General features: G+C 41.6%; 1 protein-coding gene across 1 annotated transcript in view; it reads left to right on the top strand.

Moving 5' to 3' along the window:
• Positions 1–8,004: 8,004 nt before the first annotated feature.
• Positions 8,005–19,438, top strand: part of LOC126455441 (glutathione S-transferase 1-1-like) — a 46,738-nt gene continuing 35,304 nt past the window's right edge. The window contains exon 1 of the mRNA XM_050091191.1: positions 8,005–8,149. The gene's annotated coding sequence lies outside the window, so the exon portion shown is untranslated. The remainder of the gene's footprint in view (positions 8,150–19,438) is intronic.

Genomic DNA, 19,438 nt, shown 5'->3' with positions numbered 1-19,438 from the left:
TTCCCATTAATTTAAAATTTTATTCTTGGTTGTTAATCACCAGCTGTGAAGCAAGTTTTAAGAACAGAAATAATCAGTCGTCAGCTGCACACAAATTTTTGTTAAATGAACTTCTTGACTAGTCTTCAGAAAAGCATACAATTGAGCTTACATCGGAAAGAAATCGACAGGCGGACTCTAGACGATAGAGTTCTAAAAAAAAAAAAAAAGATACAGAATAAGAATATTAGTGATTACCGGGCTTGGGTCGCAACTAACAGCAGATTAACACCAATAAGTGCAGAGTAATAAACAGATTATAAACGTACCTTCTTTACAATTTTTGGATAGTAATGTAAAGCACATAAATATTAACGTAAAAAACGCGAAGATATGATTATCAAAACAACTTCGCATCAAAGATAAAATATTAAAAAACACGAGACATATGATGATAAGCGCCAACAGATTGGTAGTTTAGCTATAAAGAATTTCACTTATATTTGTAGCACCGACCACTCTTGTCTATAACATACGTCAAACGAAACCGAACATCAAGTTAAAGAAAAATGTAATGAACGTGTGCTTCTGTTCTTCATGTTTCTTAACTGGTGGTCGCAGGGTTTGTGTCCTGTGGTTCATAGATAAGAATCTCGTACGGTCTGTAGGCAGCAGAGGATCAAGTGGATAAAAAGACGAGGCTAGTCGAAATCCTTGGGTAACAGAAGAGATATTGAGTTTAATTTCTGAAAGAAGAAAATACAAAAATGCAGTAAATGAAACAGGCAAAACGGCATATAAACGTCTCAAAAACGTGATCGACGGAAAGTGCGAAATGGCTAAGCAGGTTTGGCTAGAGCACAAATGTAATGATGCAGAAGCATATATCACTATGTAGAAACATATATCACTAGAGGTAAGATAGATATTTCCTGCAGGAAAATTAAGAGACCTTTGGAGAAAAGAGGACCATCTGTATGAATATCAAGAGCTCGGATGCAAAACCAGTCCTAAGCCAAGAAGAGAAAGCAGAAAGGTGGGAGTGTATATAGGTTCTAAACAAGAGCGATGTACTTGAGGGGAATGTTATGGAAATGGAAGAGGACGTGGATGAAGATGAAATGGGATATATGATACTGCGTGAAGAGTTTGATGGAGCACTGAAAGACCTAAGTCGAAACAAGGCCCCGGGAGTAGACAAAATTCCATTAGAACAACTGATAGCCTTGGGAGAGCCAGCTATGACAAAACTCTTCCATTTGCTAAGAAAGATGTATGAGACAGACGAAATACTCTCAGGCTTCAAGAAGAATATAATAATTCCAATTACAATGAAAGTAAGTGTTGACAGGTGTGATAACTAACGAACTACCAGTGTAATAAGTCACGGCTGCAAAATACTAACACGAATTCCTTACAGACGAATGGTAAAACATAGAGGCCGACATCGGGGAAGATCAGTTTGGATTCCGTAGAAATGCTGGACCACACGACACAATATTCATCCCACAACTTATCTTAGACGATAGGTTAAGGAAAGGCAAGCCTACACTATGTGATCAAAAGTATCCGGACAACACCAAAAACATACATTTTCATACTAGGTGTATTGTGCTGCCACCTAATGCCAGGTACTCCATGTCAGCGATCTCAGTAGTCATCAGACTTCGTGAAAGGGCAGAATGGGGCGCTCCGCGGTACTCACGGACTTTGAACGTGGTCAGGTGATGGGCTGTCACTTGTGTCATACGTCTGAACCAGAGATTTCGACACTCCTTCCTATACATCCCTAGGTCCACTGTTTCCGATGTGATAGTGAAGTGGAAACGTGAAGGGGCAAGTACAGCACAAAAGCGTACAGGCCGACCTCGTCTGTTCACTGACAGAGACCGCCGACAATTGAAGACGGTCGTAATGTGTAATAGGCAGACATCTATCGAGACCATCACACAGGAATTCCAAACTGCATCATGATCCACTGCAAGTACTATGACGGTTAGGTGGGAGGTGAGACAACTTGGATTTTATGGTCGAGCGGCTGTTCATAAGCCACACATCACGCCGGTAAATGTCAAACGACGCCTCGCTTGGTGTAAAGGGCGTAAAAATTGGACGATTGAACAGTGGAAAAACGCTGTGTGGAGTGACGAATCGCGCTACACAATGTAGTGATCCAATGGCAGGGTGTGGGTATGGCGAATGCCCGGTGAACGTCATCTGCTAGCGTGTGTAGTGCCAACAGTAAAATTCGGCGGCGGTGGTGTTACGGTGTGGTCGTGGTTTTCATGGAGGGGGTTTGTACCCCTTGTTGTTTTGCGTGGCACTATCACGGTACAGGCCTACATTGATCTTTTAAGCACCTTCTTGCTTCCCATTGTTGAAGAGCAATTCGGGGATGGCGATTGCTTCTTTCAACACGATCGAGCCCCTGTTTATAATGCACGGCCTGTGGCGGAATGGTTACACGACAATAACATCCCTATAATACACTGGCCTGCACAGAGTCCTGACCTGAATCCTATAGAACACCTTTGGGATGACTTCGTGCCAGGCCTCACTTACCGACATCGATACCTCTTCTCAGTGCAGCACTCAGAGAAGAATGGACTGCAATTCCCCAAGAAACCTTCCAGGACCTGATTGAACGTATGCCTGCGAGAGTCGAAGCTGTCATCAAGGCTGAGAGTGGGCCAACACCATATTGACTTCCAGCATTACCGATGGAGGGCGCCACAAACTTGTAAGTCATTTTCAGCCAGGTGTCCGGATACTTTTGATCACATAGTGTACTTTTATAGAATTTGTAGACTTGGAGAAAGCTTTTGACGGTGTTTACTGGGGTACTCTCATTCAAATTCTGAAGGTGGCAGGGGTCAAATACAGGGAGCGAAAGTCTATTTAGAATTTGCACAGAAATCAGATGGCAGTTATAAGAGTCGAGGGGCACGAAGGGGGAAGCAGTGATTGAGAAGGGAGTGAGACGGAGTTGCAGCCTATTCCCGATGTTATTCAATCTGTATATTGAGCAAGCAGTAACGGAAACAAAAGAAAAATTTGGAGAAGGAATTAAAATCCATGAAGAAGAAATAAAAAACTAGAGGTTTGCCAGTGACATTGTAATTCTGTCAGAGACAGAAAAGGACCTGAAGATCAATTGAATTGAATGGACAGAGTCTTGAAAGGAGGATAAAAGATGAACATCAACAAAACCAAGCCGAGGATAAAGGAATGTAATCGAATTAAATCAGGTGATGATGAGGGAATTAGATTAGGAAATGAGACGCTTGAAGTAATAGATGAGTTTTGCTATTTGGGAAGCAAAATAAGTGATGATGGTCGAAGTACAGAGGATATAAAATGTAGACTGGCTATGGCAAGGAAATCGTTTCTGAAGACGATAGATTTATTAACATTGAGTACTGATTTAAGTGTCATGAAGTCCTTGCTGATAGAATTTGTACGGAGTGTACCAATGTATGGAAATGAAACATGGACGATAAGTAGTCTAGACAAGAAGAGAATAGAAGCTTTCGATATATGGTGCAACAGAAGAATGCTTTAGATTAGATGGGTAGATCACGTGACTAATGAGGAGTTACTGAATAGAATTGGAGAGAAGAGGAATTTGTGGCACAACTTGCCTAGAAGAAGGGATCGGTTGATAGGACACGCTCGAAAGCATCAAGGGATCACCAATTTAGAATTGGAGGGAAGCTTGAAGTGCAAAAATCGTCGAGGGAGACGAAATGATGAATACTCTAAAGAGATTACGATATTGTTGTCTATGAACCACAGGACTACAAACCTGCGATCACGAGTTAAAATACATAAAGAACAATGGCCGACTCGTCCGATTGTCCATGGACTTGGTAGCCCTGGCTACTTCCTATGTAAAAAACCTTTTATTTATTCTTAAAAAGTTTTACACATTTGAATCTTCTTTAAAAAAACAGGAAAGAGCTAATTAAGTGATTAAAAAATATAACTTTTCTTTCTGGTCATTTATTTGCATCCCTTGACATTACCATTGTTTACCCTATCATTCCAACAGAGGAGACAGTCGCCATTATCGAAAACAACCTTAACAAATAAAAGAATTACAGACTACAGAAATTGAAGAAATGACCTTGCTTTTGAAAATTTTTTTTAAGTACAATTATTTCAATTTCAATGGACAACTGTTCCAACAAATCGAAGGCATTGCTATGGGGAACTGCTTAGCCGGGTTTTTAAATGACATTTTCATTAATCATTTCGAGATAAGATTCATTGAGTTTCACCCGGCCTGGTTGATAAAATTTTTTTTCTACAGGCGGTATGTAGATGATACCACCATACTATTCAAAGGTGATGTCGATGTCTTCATATTTCTTAGCTACACACTGAATTGCTTCTGCCCGAAAATTAAGTTCACGTAAGAAATAGAGAATCAGCCTCATGAACTTAGCTTCCTTGACCTGAAATTGCGGCTAATGCTATATAAGAAAACGAACACGCATTCTTGTGAAACAGAAAGAATTTTTGGAGCGTTTAATGCGTTGTATGAGTTTTTACGACAGAGGTAATTTGAGTAATGTATGATGTGCAAATTGCCAAGAATCATCCGAAGTAAATGGCTGGAATTCCGTCGAAAGTTGCGTTAGGAGTGAACTCTGTGCTGCTCAGCATAGTTAGATTATTGCGTGTTGAGCTGTCTGTATCGCCACTCTAGTGTGTCTGCTGTGGCTGTTTTTAAGCATGCGTATTTGAATGTACTGTAAATACCTGCGAAGATGGATGGCTTGAAAATGGACATAATGGCAGAAAGTAGTCACCACCAATAAATAAAGGATATTTACGCGACTCTGGACGGAATTCCAAACATTTATTTCAGTAAAGGAAAAGCTACTGACGTATTTCATCTGCAGCATGCCGGAGGTCCATAAAGAACAGTTCACTTGATGTTGATATCGTCCTGGTAGAGAAGAATAACCAGTCTGGTTCTCGGTCACATCTTCCTTCAAACACTCATCGATGTTTCCCCGAAACTGCAATTTCTCTTTGGTAGACAACTTCTTCGTAGATGACAAAATACTGTCGAGAAAGACATAATCTTCAGTGCATTTTAATTTCTTATTTGCTTCACTCTCACTTAGTCTTTTCTCCGTCAGAAAAAGTTTATGTTTTTCCGATGCCAGTATGTCTTCTCGTGAAGCATTAGCATTTCGCTTCCATTTCATGGACGCTAATGGCGAATTGTGGGATGAGAGAGCCCATCAATCTCTTCATGTTCAAATATTCCTGTGATGCTTGAGCTGGAACTTTCGGCTTCCCTCTTACCCATTTCTGTATTTTAGTTGTCCATTGTCTTAGCTGGTATCAATCACCATTCAGGAAGAATATTTTTTGGAAGTACGGCCATAACGATATGCAGTTTGAAGGGGCTTCTAAGCCAAACCTAGAGACTGTTTGTTTCTTCAATTTATTTTCTGTACGTATGTTTCCATTGTTATTCCAGTGTCTGAGCTAAAAGAAAGGAAAAACTAAAATTATACAGTCATATACACTGTGATCTTATGTTCCAGGTATCTTACTACAGGAATAGCATTCAGAGTTTTAGCCTTTTGCTTCCGCTGCCGTAACAGCAAATTAATAACAATAAGTGTACAGCAATAAACGGATTATAAACGTAGCTTGGTTAATTTTTTTAAATAATACTGCCAAGCAGTTAAACAGTAATGTAAAAAATGTGAAGATATGGTGACCACAAAAACTACGCATCATAAGTAAATTATTAAGAAACGTGAGACATACGATGATGAGTGCCAGCAGATTGATAGTTTGATTGTGAAGGGTTTCAATTATACGAGGTCTGTCTAAAAAGTATACGAAATTTATTTTCTCGCGAAAAATAGAGACGATAGAGCGGTAAGTACACAGTTAAGGAAGGGACCATCATGCGTGTGCGTGAATTTTGTCCCGCCTTCCAGCACGTCAGTCGCTGCCTGTCGGTCGCTCGGTAAGGTGCTACGCAACATGTTCGTCGGATTGCGTCGGATTACCGATTATCCCAAGATGACTGAACGTGTTGAGAAAAGATACTGCATCAAATTTTGTCAAAAGCTTGATGATTCTCAAAGCGAAACAATTTTTAAGAGTCAGCAGGTGTTTGGAGAAGATGCGATGGGTGTGACACAAATTAAGGAGTGGTTCAACCGATTCAAAAAAGGCCGCACATCAGCGGAGAATGACCAGCGTTCTGGCAGGCTCGAGTGCAGCTGTTGTTGAGAGGGTACAAAATTTGGTGATGACACATCGTCGTTTGACCGTGCGGGAGAATGCCCAAGAGGTTGGAGTGAGTAAAGATTCATCAAATGCAATTTTGTGTCATGGTTTGAACATGCACCGAGTGGCTGCGACATTCGTGCCCAAGCTGTTGTCGCCGGAACAGAAAGACCTCCGTTTTGACGTTGCACAGGACCTTGTGGACACCACCAACACTGATCCTGGGTATCTGAACACCGTGAAAACTGGAGATGAGTCATGGGTGTACAGGTACGACCCAGAAACAAAACGACAGTCGTCTCAATGGAAGAATCCCTAGTCTCCAAGGCCGAAGATAGTGTGGTGGGTGCGAAGCAAAATCAGTGTGATGCTGACTGTCTTCTTTTATGTCCATGGAATTGTGCATCACGAATACGCACCAGAAGGACAAACAGTGACAAAGGAGTACTATCAAGATGTTCTCCGGTGACTCCGTGACGCAGTTCGGCGCAAAAGACCGGACGTGTGGACGTCGAAAAACTGGCAACTGCATCACGACAACGCCCCTGCACATACATCTCACTTGATCCAAAATTTCTTGGCCAAACTGCCTACTCTCCAAACATGGCCCCTTATGACTTCTGGTTTTTTCCAAAATTGAAGACGCCACTGAAAGGATCCCGTTTTGAGAGTAGAGAAGAGATAATGTGGAACACGACGATGGAACTGAATACCATTCCAAAAGAAGACTTCCAGAGGTGTCTCCAGCAGCAGAAGGATCGGTGGGCTATGTATGTGCAAGCACAAGGAGAGTACTTTGAAGCGGATCAGGGTCCCAACCCCGCCAGGTACCCAGAATATTTTTTTCTGGCCAAAGATCGGATACTTTTTGGACAGGCCTCGTATAAGGAGCACAGAGCCATAGTGTGCCTAGAAGCTAACGAAAACTAAGCACAATGAGGGCGCTCGTGTCCATAACATAAGTCAAACGAAACCAAATATCAATATGAAAGAAATGAAGCACCATTAAGGCCTTATGTCACATGCTAATCACGCGCATAACGTTAAACACAAAAATGAATTAGCTTGTAAAAAGGGCTGAAGAATGGGTTCAATGATCAGGTTTATTTGATGATAAGCTGATGGTGGCACCGTGGGCAGATGGAGAAGCGGCGCTACATTGAACTCTCCACTATCTTGACGTAGAGGTCGGGCGCTGGATAGGAGTTTTCAGCAACACGGGTAGGTGATCGCGCCACGTCTGAGTCATCCGATTCGATAGCGCGCGCGAGGTCCTTGTGTGTGATTACAAGTTGTCTTCCCGTTTGTGGCCTCCGCCTATAGCTCGTATAAAAAGCAGGTGCAGCACAGTACATCTGCGTTAGTAACTTAAAACCTTATCCAGATAAGGGCGTAACGTAGAAAAAATGTGCTTGGCACATTGACCACTATACAAATATTTTAAAAAATTAATAACAATGAAAAGCACTTAGACATCTTGACTAGATAGCAAAGTTAATGGAAAAAATGAGCAACCAACAGATGTAAATGGGCGTTCTTAACAATAGAAAGCATTAAGCAAATAGGGAGATTATAAGACATCTTCCAGATATGTATCAAACTAGTTTACAATGCCTCAGATTCCATCGTTTGTCTGATCTGTGCAGAACGCTACTGGACACCGCTGAACAAAGACGTGCTACCCGTCAGGACGCTACAGCGCTGGCTCGCGTTCTGACGTCATCGTGCGCTCTGCCCCCTCCACGCCGCGCAACACACACAGGAGTGTTTAGCTTTATCGCACCGCTTAGGACGTTACGTAACCATGACGCTGCAGTCAGACGCAATACGGAGAGCAGCAGCTGACGAGAGTGTTACGGAATCTACGTTGGGCTGCAGGCAGCACGTGCTACTTTCACCTCGTCCGGTATGTAACGCATCAACTGTTATTCTGTTACGCTGCAAAGCTATAGGTCTGTGAAATGAATGTCTAGACGGCTGTAGAATGTTGTAGAAGCTGTTACCAGGAAGAGGACATAAAAGAAGTCACTAGCATAGGCCCTAGGCACATTTTTAGATATTACCGATCCACACGCATAATATTTCAGAGCATTTGCCTTTCCAAACAAACCAGAGGCGTGAACAATATACTCGACAGTTGTTTCGCATTTAACGTCAGTTCCCTAGTGTACTGCGAACATTGCACAAGGACTGTGCGCGCGAGCGTTATTGCCTACGGTATAACGTTAAGTTAACGGAATTTAAACAACAAACCTCTGTCCTCATTCATAGCTGGCAAGCATGAAGTGGAAGTTCTTTCAGTTGTGTTAAACACTCCAATATTTCGTGCGTCCCACTAAGGCAAATTTACTTCAGATATTAATGAAATCGCTGAATAAGTTTCTTGACAGTAGTTTTGTACCCACCAAAATTAAGTATATTTTCTGCCGAGGTTAGTTTCCTTTGATGAATTATCTTAAATAGATTTTTAATAGGGACAGTGTCATATTTGTTAGTCTGCTTACAAACTGTCGTATATTACTTTTCCATCTCAAAGTATGGTGAATTTAGTTTGTTATACTGTCACTGATCTTAAGGCTATTATGGAGAAAGTTACTTTACAATTTTTTTCTTTTAAAAACATTAATCCTCTGTGATTGCCATTCGATAGCAGCAAACGCGTATCTGCATCTTTTTTCTTTCTTTTTTGTGTGATCTTTCTGATATGACAGAGCAATTAACGAAGTCACAGGGATTCTACAACCACTGAATCATAACACGAAAAAGTGCAGCTATTTCAATAACTTTATTTTAGCAGAAAATGTTGGGCCTTTGAAACTGGGATTTACGCGTAACGGTCTTTCCTCCTGTTACTACAAATCTCTGCCTTTCTTTAAGACAAAATAAAGTACATGCTAACTCTTTCCACCGATTGCATAACACTCAAAATAAAGAACCTTTCGATTTCGCTCATAAGCTCCTAACTACTGTCTTTTCTCCAAAGGCAAAGTTCCCTCAGTTTATACTGGGAAGCTTAGTGCTGAAAACGACATTTGTGCTTCTGTAGCTACAATATGCCGCTTACTCTTGCATATGCAAAGCTTCTTCCAGTTACGTCTCCTAATAGAAAACGTCTGTTCAACATGAGACTCGCTTGGGACTACAATAGAAAAATAAGAAAACGGCAAATGGATGTAATTCATTAGCTACACTGTTCAAAACAGTTAGAGGATCCCGTGTATCAACGTCCTGTATGTTAAATCTATTTTGATACAGGCTGTGCCCGTGGTCTTGTTGCATGGCTTGAGACCTTCGCTTTAAATGTAGACAACAATTACAATCATTCGCCATCTGCCTGTGTTTTGCATTACAGCATCAGGTGACCTATCAGGAGGAAGTGAGTACTGGTGTCCCAGTATTTTCTAGTGAGGTCGTTTGTGGACATTGTAGTCAATGCGACGTCTTTGTGCAGTGCAAGTTGCAAGTGAGGTCTTTTTTCACAAAAAAAGATGGACTTTCGGTCGCGTTGCTGCGGATTCCAGTGCCTCTCCAAGCGTCAGGTTGTGGACAAGCCACAGGGAGACAATTCAGTACACAAGGCGAGTTCAAAAAATGATCAATGGGACTTAACTGCTAAGGTCATCAGTCCCTAAGCTTACACACTACTTAACCTAAGTCATTTTAAGGACAAACACACACATCCATGCCCAAGGGGGGACTCGAACCTCCGCCGGGACCAGCCACACAGTCCATGACTGCAGCGCCTTAGACCGCTCGGCACAAGGCGAGTTGAGTTGATCTCCTAGGCATTACAGTCCCATGAGAAGACCGGTGTATGGTTATCTTCGCGTTGCGGCGTCGTATGGGAACCGCCAGAGCACCGTAAGAAGGCCTCAGAAGGACCAGTGCAGCTGCTGTGTCCGATCAGAGTGTAATGAACAGGTTACAAGAGAGGACCTTACGATCCAGCCGAGTACCTACTCGACATCTTCCAGCTCGGATTCAGTTCTGCTGTTATCATAACAACTCACAACTTCGTGGTTGGCGAAACTTGGAGGTGAGCAGTACCTGCAGATTTCCGTGGTTGTGTGATGTTCCGGGGAGGCTTCAGTATTGGCAGCCATACGGATCTTGTCGTTGTCCATGGTCGCCTTACCGCGCCTTACCGCCTGGCAGTACGTCGAACACTTGCCTTGCCGTTGGACTACATGGTAGCTGCTGCATACAGTGGTGGCCCTGAATTCCTTCTAAAGCAACGGCCTGTGTGGCGGGCTTTAGTAGGGATGTCTTGCGAGACCTCGACGTTGAAGTAACGCACGCCCGGTGTTGAGTCCTGACCTAAGCCCCGTCGTGCATACGTGGAATATGCTTGACAGACGTTTTCGTGGTCGCCCTGTTCAACCACAGACTCTTCAAGAACTCTCATCGGCTCTCACTAAAGAACGGGAAAGGGAACCACAGGGTGCCCCTGCAGACTGATACGGAGCTTGCCATGTAGGTGTCAGGCAGCGATAAACACTCATGTAGGGCAAACACGTTTCTCAAGCTCTCAAAGTACAATGAAAAACACCCAGGATGACGGGATGAATGTTTCCTCTCTGTTTTCGACACCTGTCGGACATTTCAGTTTTTTTTATGCAATCGATCGAGGATGTACGATGTCTAGCTGTGTACTTAATTTGTGAAAGATTAAGGTATAATTTGGTAACATAACCAGGCCCCAATTGTTGTTCAGTGGAGTATGGCAGACGCCCAAAGACATGTTCCCCTAATACATAATCCGCAAGCAGAGGGTACCCTGTCCCACAGGTAGAAGCATGTTATTTGTACTATCATCGTTCTGCAGTCTGCCGGAATTGCCGGTGGAGTTCCTCGACAGTGTTTCCAGAAAAGATCTTCTTCCCTTCAGAGCCTCCCATTCGAGTTCACAGTGCATTTTCGTAATAATCGGGCACTAATCGAACATTCCGATAACAAATCTAGCAGCACGCCTCTGAATTGCTTCGCTGTCTTTCTTTAAACCGATCTGATGGGGATGCCAAACACCCTAGAAGTACTCAACAATGGGTCGCACAAGTAGGTGCACTATAGGCTGTTTCTTTTATTGTTGAGCTACACTTTCTTAGAATAGTCTCAATAAACTGAGGTCAACCATTTGCCTTCCCTACGGTAGACCGACTTAATAATGTCAGAGTTCCACGGTGATGTACTGCGCTTGGTTTTATGCCCGCGCCGGTGGTTGGTCGCTGCAGCGACTAACTGCCCGTGCTCAGGGAACTGTAGTGTCACGTACTGAATGGTAACAGCATGGCAATGCTTCTCATACAATTGAATGACAAGTATAATTAACAAATTACAGTACGTAAAATATACGTAACCCTTCTGTATCTTTAATTATAAGCCGGCCGGTGTGGCCGTGCGGTTAAAGGCGCTTCAGTCTGGAACCGCGTGACCGCTACGGCCGCAGGTTCGAATCCTGCCTCGGGCATGGATGTGTGTGATGTCCTTAGGTTAGTTAGGTTTAGTTAGTTCTAAGTTCTAGGCGACTGATGACCTCAGAAGTTAAGTCGCATAGTGCTCAGAGCCATTTGAACCATTTTTAATTATAAACACGTCTGTACTAGAGATAGCGCGAATACGACTTTGGGGAATTCTCTCTTACTTTGAAATATCACACTTGAACTACTGTGAACAAAGGTTTTAGTTAATTTTCTTTACTGATATCATTTTAAAGGGGAAGCCAAAAATTGTTTCATGATGTCGTCAACGGGGTTCGTCTTCACAAACGACGGGGACCTTGGACCTAGGGGCGTATCCAGTAGTTGGGAAGACACAGTGGTACCTTGCCTGTGGCCATATCTCTGTTTGGGGCCCTGAGGTTGGCTGTTCACTGCAAAAGTGTCACGAAACCTTTCATTAGGACAGTCATAGTACTCACACTTCACAGTATCTGGTGTATCTTTTTTGTATTTTCATTACTACTGTTTTTATTTTATTGTTGGTTGCTTCCTCGACTGATAATTTTACTGACAAGGTAATTTTTTTTAAGTCGGCTCGTAGGGAGGCGTTCGTTGCTTGTTTTACTGACCTCTTCTACGTCTGGTGCGTCAAAGTTGGCAAGAGTTCTTCCCTGTAGTTTTATAAAGGGTGTCCCATAAAGAATGTACGTTTGAAATTCCCGCCATTTTTGGTCTAGTAAGTTGGTAGCCTTGAACGTTGCACAGGTTTCATCAGTTTTCTTTGTGGTTAATAAAGAAGAACTACACGACGGAACAAAACGTTGCCATAGTGAAAAAGTATTACAACAGTGCAGAATGTTCTGCATAGATCCTTTGTAAACTCTGTGAAATACTTGATCAATGTAATGTACCCAACAATTCAACTGTGAAGAGACTGTTTTCTATATTTGAGAACACCACTTCGATTGTGAACATTAGCCACGTGTTAATCGGTCTGCGGAAAAAAATCGCCATTGAGTGTGACAATGTTGCCCAAAATCTGGTGAAATCTATTTGTGGACTTTCTCAACAACTGGATATTCCAAGAAGAAGCATGCACTGATTTCTGAAAGAAAATATACGCCTTTGGAGCCATAAAGACCAACTGAGACGAACAATGAAGGCAAAAAACCCACGAAAAGCGCAAAACGTTATACGCCAAATCTTTATACACTCAGTGCTTGCAAAACAAAGAGCGAACAACAATTTCATCAAGAAAATGATGTTGACTGATGAGGCGTACTTTCAGTTGAATGGTTTTGTGGTCAAGGAAAATTGTGGGATTTGGGACAGAGAAAACTCTCTTGTAATTAAGTAGAAGCCATTACATCGGCAACGTGTGACTGGTGTATAGTTTGAGTTGAGGGCGTAACTGGACGGAACATCTTCGAATATGGCCCCGAAAACGCATTTAATGTATACACTACAGCGAACACTACAGAACTGTGTTAAGATAGTTTTTACGATCTGAACTAGATCATGTGAATGGTTGAAGAGGTTTTGTTTCAACAATATGGTGTAACATCATAAAAATGGATTGCAGAAATGGGCTTATTACGAGAGAGGTTCCCTGGCCGGGCGGTTTCCAGTAACGGGGACGTGAATTGGCTGCCCAGGTCTTATGATGTGGCACCATGTGAATTCTTTCTGTGGGGCATTTGAATTCTTTTGTATACGGCAAAGAAGTACGATCACTTCTAGAGCTCATGTCCGAGGTTCAGCCATGTAATTTCAGAACCAGAGGTGCACGTATGCCGAAAAGTTAGTGAAAATTTTGTCGAAAGAACGAGAGTGTGACTGCATAGTCGTGGAGGGCATTAGAGTAATTTATTACGTATATGATCGTAGATAGGATACACCGCAGTTATACAAATTAGTTAAGTTCATAAATAAATTTGTATGTTATTGGGCATTCAGAAGATGATTTCTTTATGGGACACTCGTTATATCTGTCTGCTTATTTATTGTTGTTTGTTGCACTCTCTGTCTACGGCTTATGGAGCCTCCTGGTTGGGTTGTTCGTTTATTCGGATTTCTCAGTGTAAAGAAAGACTTTTATAGTTTGTGTTGTTCACTTTCCTAATTCAGCTTTGTCAGCAGCATTATGGTTCTTTCCGGTAGTGATGATAACGGTGGTATGTCCTGTTCATGAGGTAGGTCCGTCACTGCTCACACTCAACACTAATCGGTCCTCTCAGTTTTCAGACAACCTTTTCGTAGCTGCGTGTGATGCATTTCTCTTGATGTCAATTAACGGATATTTTTTTATTTCTCTGTTCCTCTTCATAGTCATCATCCTCCGTAGAGTATACTGTACTATGTAGTCTATTATCAATCAGTGCCAAGCCTATTTTTTCCTCCTCTTTGTTTCCAGTAATCGTCTTCCCTAATTAACCCTGTGGAACACAAGCTCACGCCCTATTATATCCATAATTTCACACCTTCCATTCTTGTCTAGAGCCTCATCTCAAAATCCTTTGCGTAGCATGGTCCATGTTGGGGTACAGTTACAGGTCAACACATCACACAAACCGCTTCCCTAGTCTTCTACTTAACTGTTTATTTCATAAACCACACAGAATACTCCTCCTTCTTTAAAATATTTATTTTGCAATCGCTGTCCTTTCTTGATAGAGTTCTGGTTATTTTACATCCTACGTAGGTAAAGTTAACAACTTGTTCCACTAACTCGTCAAAAATTTTAGCTATTTCATCTTCCTTGCTTACCTTCTAAAAATAAATTTATCTTTAGTACACATTCCTCACATATTGTTACTTGCCTTATCATTTTCACTTAGTAATACCACGTAATCAGCATGTTTTATGCGTTATACTATCCTTCCTCCTTTTATCAGACGACTATTGTTTGGAAATATGTATCAGACAAGGTGGGTGAAAGACAATAGCCTTGCCTACTGTACTAATGACTATAATTATACGTATATTTAGTTTTTTTGTTCTTCCGTCTTTCAACACCCGAGGTGTGAAAAGTCATTTTACAAGATAAAAATTAAAATTTATTTTCTGACTAAAGGAAGCGCTTCCTTTAGATGTGTAATCATTTTCATAAGCTTGCGATTGTAGCAACTGTGCATGCAGTGAAATCCATCTGCAAAATAAGATTCGAAGCGGTATTCGAAGTGGTCAATGCAAGAATTAAAAATGGCTCTGAGCACTATGGGACTTAACATCAGTGGTCATCAGTCCCCTAGAACTTAGAACTACTTAAACCTAACTAACCTAAGGACATCACACAACAGCCAGCCATCACGAGGCAGAGAAAATCCCCGACCCCGCCGGGAATCGAACCCGGGAACCCGGGCGTGGGAAGCGAGAACGCTACCGCACGACCACGAGATGCGGGCTACACTCTAAGAAAAAAAAGAAAAAAGAAATCATTACGAAGGAATTTTCGAAATTGCACGGAAATCGGTATATCTGATGTAAATGTACAGACAAACAAATATTTACAATTTCAGAAAAATTGGATGATTTGTTCAAGAGAAAGAGCCTCACAAATTGAGCAAGTAAATAACGCGTCGGTCCACCTCTGTTCCTTATACAAGCGGTTATTCGGCTTGTCACTGGTTGATAAAGTTGTCGAATATCGTCATGAGGGATGTTGTGCTAAACTCTGTCCGAAAGGCGCGTTGGATCGTCAAAATCCCGAGCTGGTCGAAGGGCCCTGTCCCTAACCTTCCAAACGTTTTCAATTGCGAAGGGATCTGACGACCTTGCTAGCCAAGATAAGCGGCAGAAACTCTCGTCATGTGTAGAGGAGCATTATCGTGTTAGAATGCAAGACGAACATGGCCTGCAATGAAGGGAAACGCAACAGAGCGGAGGATATAGTCGACGTACCGCTGTGCTGTAGGGGTGCCACAGACGGCAACCCAAGGGGTCTGCTATGAAATATAATGGCAACGAAGACCGTCACCCCTGTTGGTCGGGCCGTATGGCGGGCAACAATCAGGTTCGTATCCCGCTGCTGTCCAGGACGTCTCCAGATTCTGGGCCGAAGACGTGTCTGGGAACGCCCCCTGACAGCCTTGGGATACCAGCCTGACTGTTGCCTGCCATACGACCCAATAACCAGGAGTGATGCTTCGGGATGCTACTTTATTTCGTAGCAGGGCCCCTTTGGTTGTCGTCCCTGGCACCGTTGCAGCACAGTGGTATGTCGACGATATTCTATGCCCCGTTTTGTTTCCTTTCATGACAAGCCCTCCCGGGCTTACATTTCAGCAAGACAATGCCCACCCACATGATGAGAGCTCCTACTGTTTATATCTGTGCTGCCAAACGCTACCCTGTCCAACAAAGTCACCATGGGTGCAACCATAATGGAAAGTCATGTGTTGGGAGGTGAGACAAATGTGTGGCTCCTGAATAGGGGTAGCAGCAAAACTAAAGAAATGGCAGCCCTCAGTCACAAAAAAGAAGTCTTTTCACCTAGGTTTGGGCACTGCTAAGAGCACCTTCATCAGAAGTAAAACTCTCAAACTGGCCTATAACATAATTACAAAATTACAGGAAATTTTTTTTTTAAGTACTAACTAGTAGTACAAAAAAGAAACATTACTTATATGTCATGTATAAAATTAAATATCAAGCAATAAAGCTTTAGTCCAAAATTTATAAAACAGTACAGAGAAGTCGAGCTGTAGCATCAGACTGAGGCGCACGCGTTAGCAATTGCAGGCAGGTGAACATTACACCAAGAGTGCCATCTAGTAGCCGCAAATACAAACAGGTTACTTAACATTCAAAATACAGACAGTTGAATGTTATGATGAGTACTATTTTGTACATGAAATAAAAGGCAATTATTTTATCTGACAGCAGCAGACATAGTAACAACTTGTCTACATAAGAGCTTATAAATACAGTTTAAAGGGTTATTGATGAAAAGAGAAAATTTAAAACTGCAGCAGACAAAGTGGGAGAAAGGAATTACAAACGTTTGAAAAGTGAAACTAACAGGAAGTGCAAAATTGCTAAGCAGCTGTGGCTAGAGGGCAAATGTAACGGTTTAGAAGCATATTTCACTCAGGCTCAGTCTTAGGCTTATTATTGTATGAAAAAATAAAGACTGCTTATAACCACAGGCAACCCACGCAACTACGTGTGGCAATGCAGCTCTGTGCTGCAATACATAATCGAGCTGTGATTCACAGAGATGCACAGGGGTGCAACACAGATAGCATCCCAGAGTGCCCTCAGACTACAGCACCAAGAATCGCTTCTCGCTTTTGGCAAGATCAGTGTGTAGTGTGTTTGTTTTGGGGAAGGGGTGTGGGACCAGCGTTCTTCATTTATGATAATATACAGTCAAATCACCAACAAGTTTTATACCTTTATAAACGCCAGATCCCTTACACACACTTCATCTTGATCCACCTTACGATGTCCACGAGTCCATAGTATGAAAGGAATCTTACAATACATGTGGTATTTTGAATTTTTTTCTTAAAAAGGATGAGAAATTTAGTTCTGGTACTGGATAGCTTACCATGGCTATTGTTTGTTGTGGAGGTGTTGAAAGTGTAGGTGGCCTTGAAAGTTTTAACAATCGTGACATCAGTACTTACATTAGTTTTAATGTTGGTGAAGTTTTTAATAAGGACATAGATACATCTTATTTTTATTGTGTGATGCCTTTTGTATCGACGAATGTGGATGTTGTAGGGTGGGCCAAGGTGATTGATAACACTGAAATCAATACTAGGACCAATAAGAAAAATAAGGTGAAGGTAAAAGGCACTACGTCCCTTGCTGTCCTTGATGGTCCCTCTGTTTTTCTAGGTGGTATATTGAAATTTTCCTTTATAAAGGATGATAAATTTAGTCATGTTACTGGATGGCTTTCCTTATAACAATGAGCCTGAGTCTGAACCTATAAATTATATTTACTAACATAATTTTCTTTTAACTCATTCACCTCAGTTCTTACTTTCTTGCAAATCAGTCATCTAAATGTAAACATAATAAAAAAGTAAATATGTAGGGAAATGACAATTTTTCCTCTGTAGTTTTCACCGTATACGACTCCCTCTAGCAGCATGGACGTTGTTCTCCGATAGCTTACCAATGCCTTTTTCTTATCAGCATTTTCCAAATATTCCTTTCCTTAACGATTCACCACAGGATATCCTCATTTCTTATCATTCTAATTAAGTTTCAGCATCCTTTTGCAACACCACCTCTCATACGCGTCGATTCCTTTCTCTTCCGGCTTTCCCGCAATCTGCGATTCACTTCTGTAGAGCGCTGTGCTCCAGACGCACGTTCTCAGAAGTTTTCTCCTCAAATTATGCGTTGTATTTGATACTATATTAGTTTCCAAAGTTTAAGGACGAATGTAACTTTCGCATTGTGTGTCACTGCCAAGTACAATTCCTACATGGAATTTGACCTTACATAGAAAGAACTGCTACGTTATTGTACAAAAGGTAAGTGAAGGAAACACGCAGTGAGACGCACAAAAATGATACTTTTATTCAAAGGCAGGCCCTCAATGCAATTTAAGACGGGGGAACGGGAAGGTCAGTTTATTCGCTGAATATCGCCTTTTTCCAAAACTTCCTTCACCTGCACTGTTCGATGCGGTCGCACGGTAACCATAAGAAAATTGGCCTCATGCGAGTAGGACTAGCGACTGAGGATTTCGTAGAAACTTATATATATCCATCCTGGGAATCGAGAAACTCAACGATTTTTGCCTATTATCGACATCTAAGATACTGGTCCCGCAAATTCCAATAGCTTACCAATATCTGTACAGTTGTACCTCACTCAGACTAGCCCGGACATACTAAAAGAAGCGACCAGGGGACTTCAGTTTATATATGTAGATAGAGAGTTTATGCAGTAAAACAGTTTTTATTTACTTACTAAAACATACTAAAAATTAAATTTTACGCTTGCTTGCAGTTATATTCGTCTATTACGCTTTTTAAGGGTGATGAATACAATGTATGGTCTAGTGGCAAAATATATTTGGTATGAGATATGGTTACAGTTTCACGAATTTCAATGTTTTTACTTTACTTACAGTGTGAAACCGTGCCTTTCGTCGAATTTCATGATTCTACGTCATCGGAAAGTACCCTATAGGTTTCGATGAGTGAGTTAGCGAGTATTAAAATATGTGACATAAATACCCATGTCTTTTGATTGCATTTATGTAGAAGCTTACAATTTTTACGTCGCCAAAAGAACATCATAATACGTGACAAAAATTTCAAATAGTTACGTCAAACTGTTCCAGAGAATACGAGTCGTATCAGATAATCAAACAGATGCATAAAGAAGAGACAAAAATATTTTCGTGTGATATAATTGCAAATTAGCAGTTTTCGGATTTTGCCCTTTACTTGTACTGCGAGATGTTTATTCTCGCCAAATTTCATGATTCTAAGAAACAGGAAGCACCCTATAGGTTTTGATGCGTGAGTTTTCGAGTATCAAAATATGTAACATAAATGGCCATATATTTTGACTGAAGTGGCTTAGAAGCTTTAAATTTTTGCACACGTAAGGGAAAATAGACTTCAGTACGTGACATAAGTTTGAAGTTGATAGGTCTACCCAGTCCTGAGAAAAAGGGTTCTTAGCAGTCACACAGACATACAGACAACAAAGAAATCCTATAAGGGTATGCAGACTGAGACACGGAACGCTGGAGATGAAGTCAGAGCCGAATGCACCCCTGAAGA

This window comes from Schistocerca serialis, chromosome 2 (assembly GCF_023864345.2).
Source record: "Schistocerca serialis cubense isolate TAMUIC-IGC-003099 chromosome 2, iqSchSeri2.2, whole genome shotgun sequence".
Classification (NCBI taxonomy): domain Eukaryota; kingdom Metazoa; phylum Arthropoda; class Insecta; order Orthoptera; family Acrididae; genus Schistocerca; species Schistocerca serialis.
This window is presented reverse-complemented; position numbering and strand designations above follow the sequence as displayed.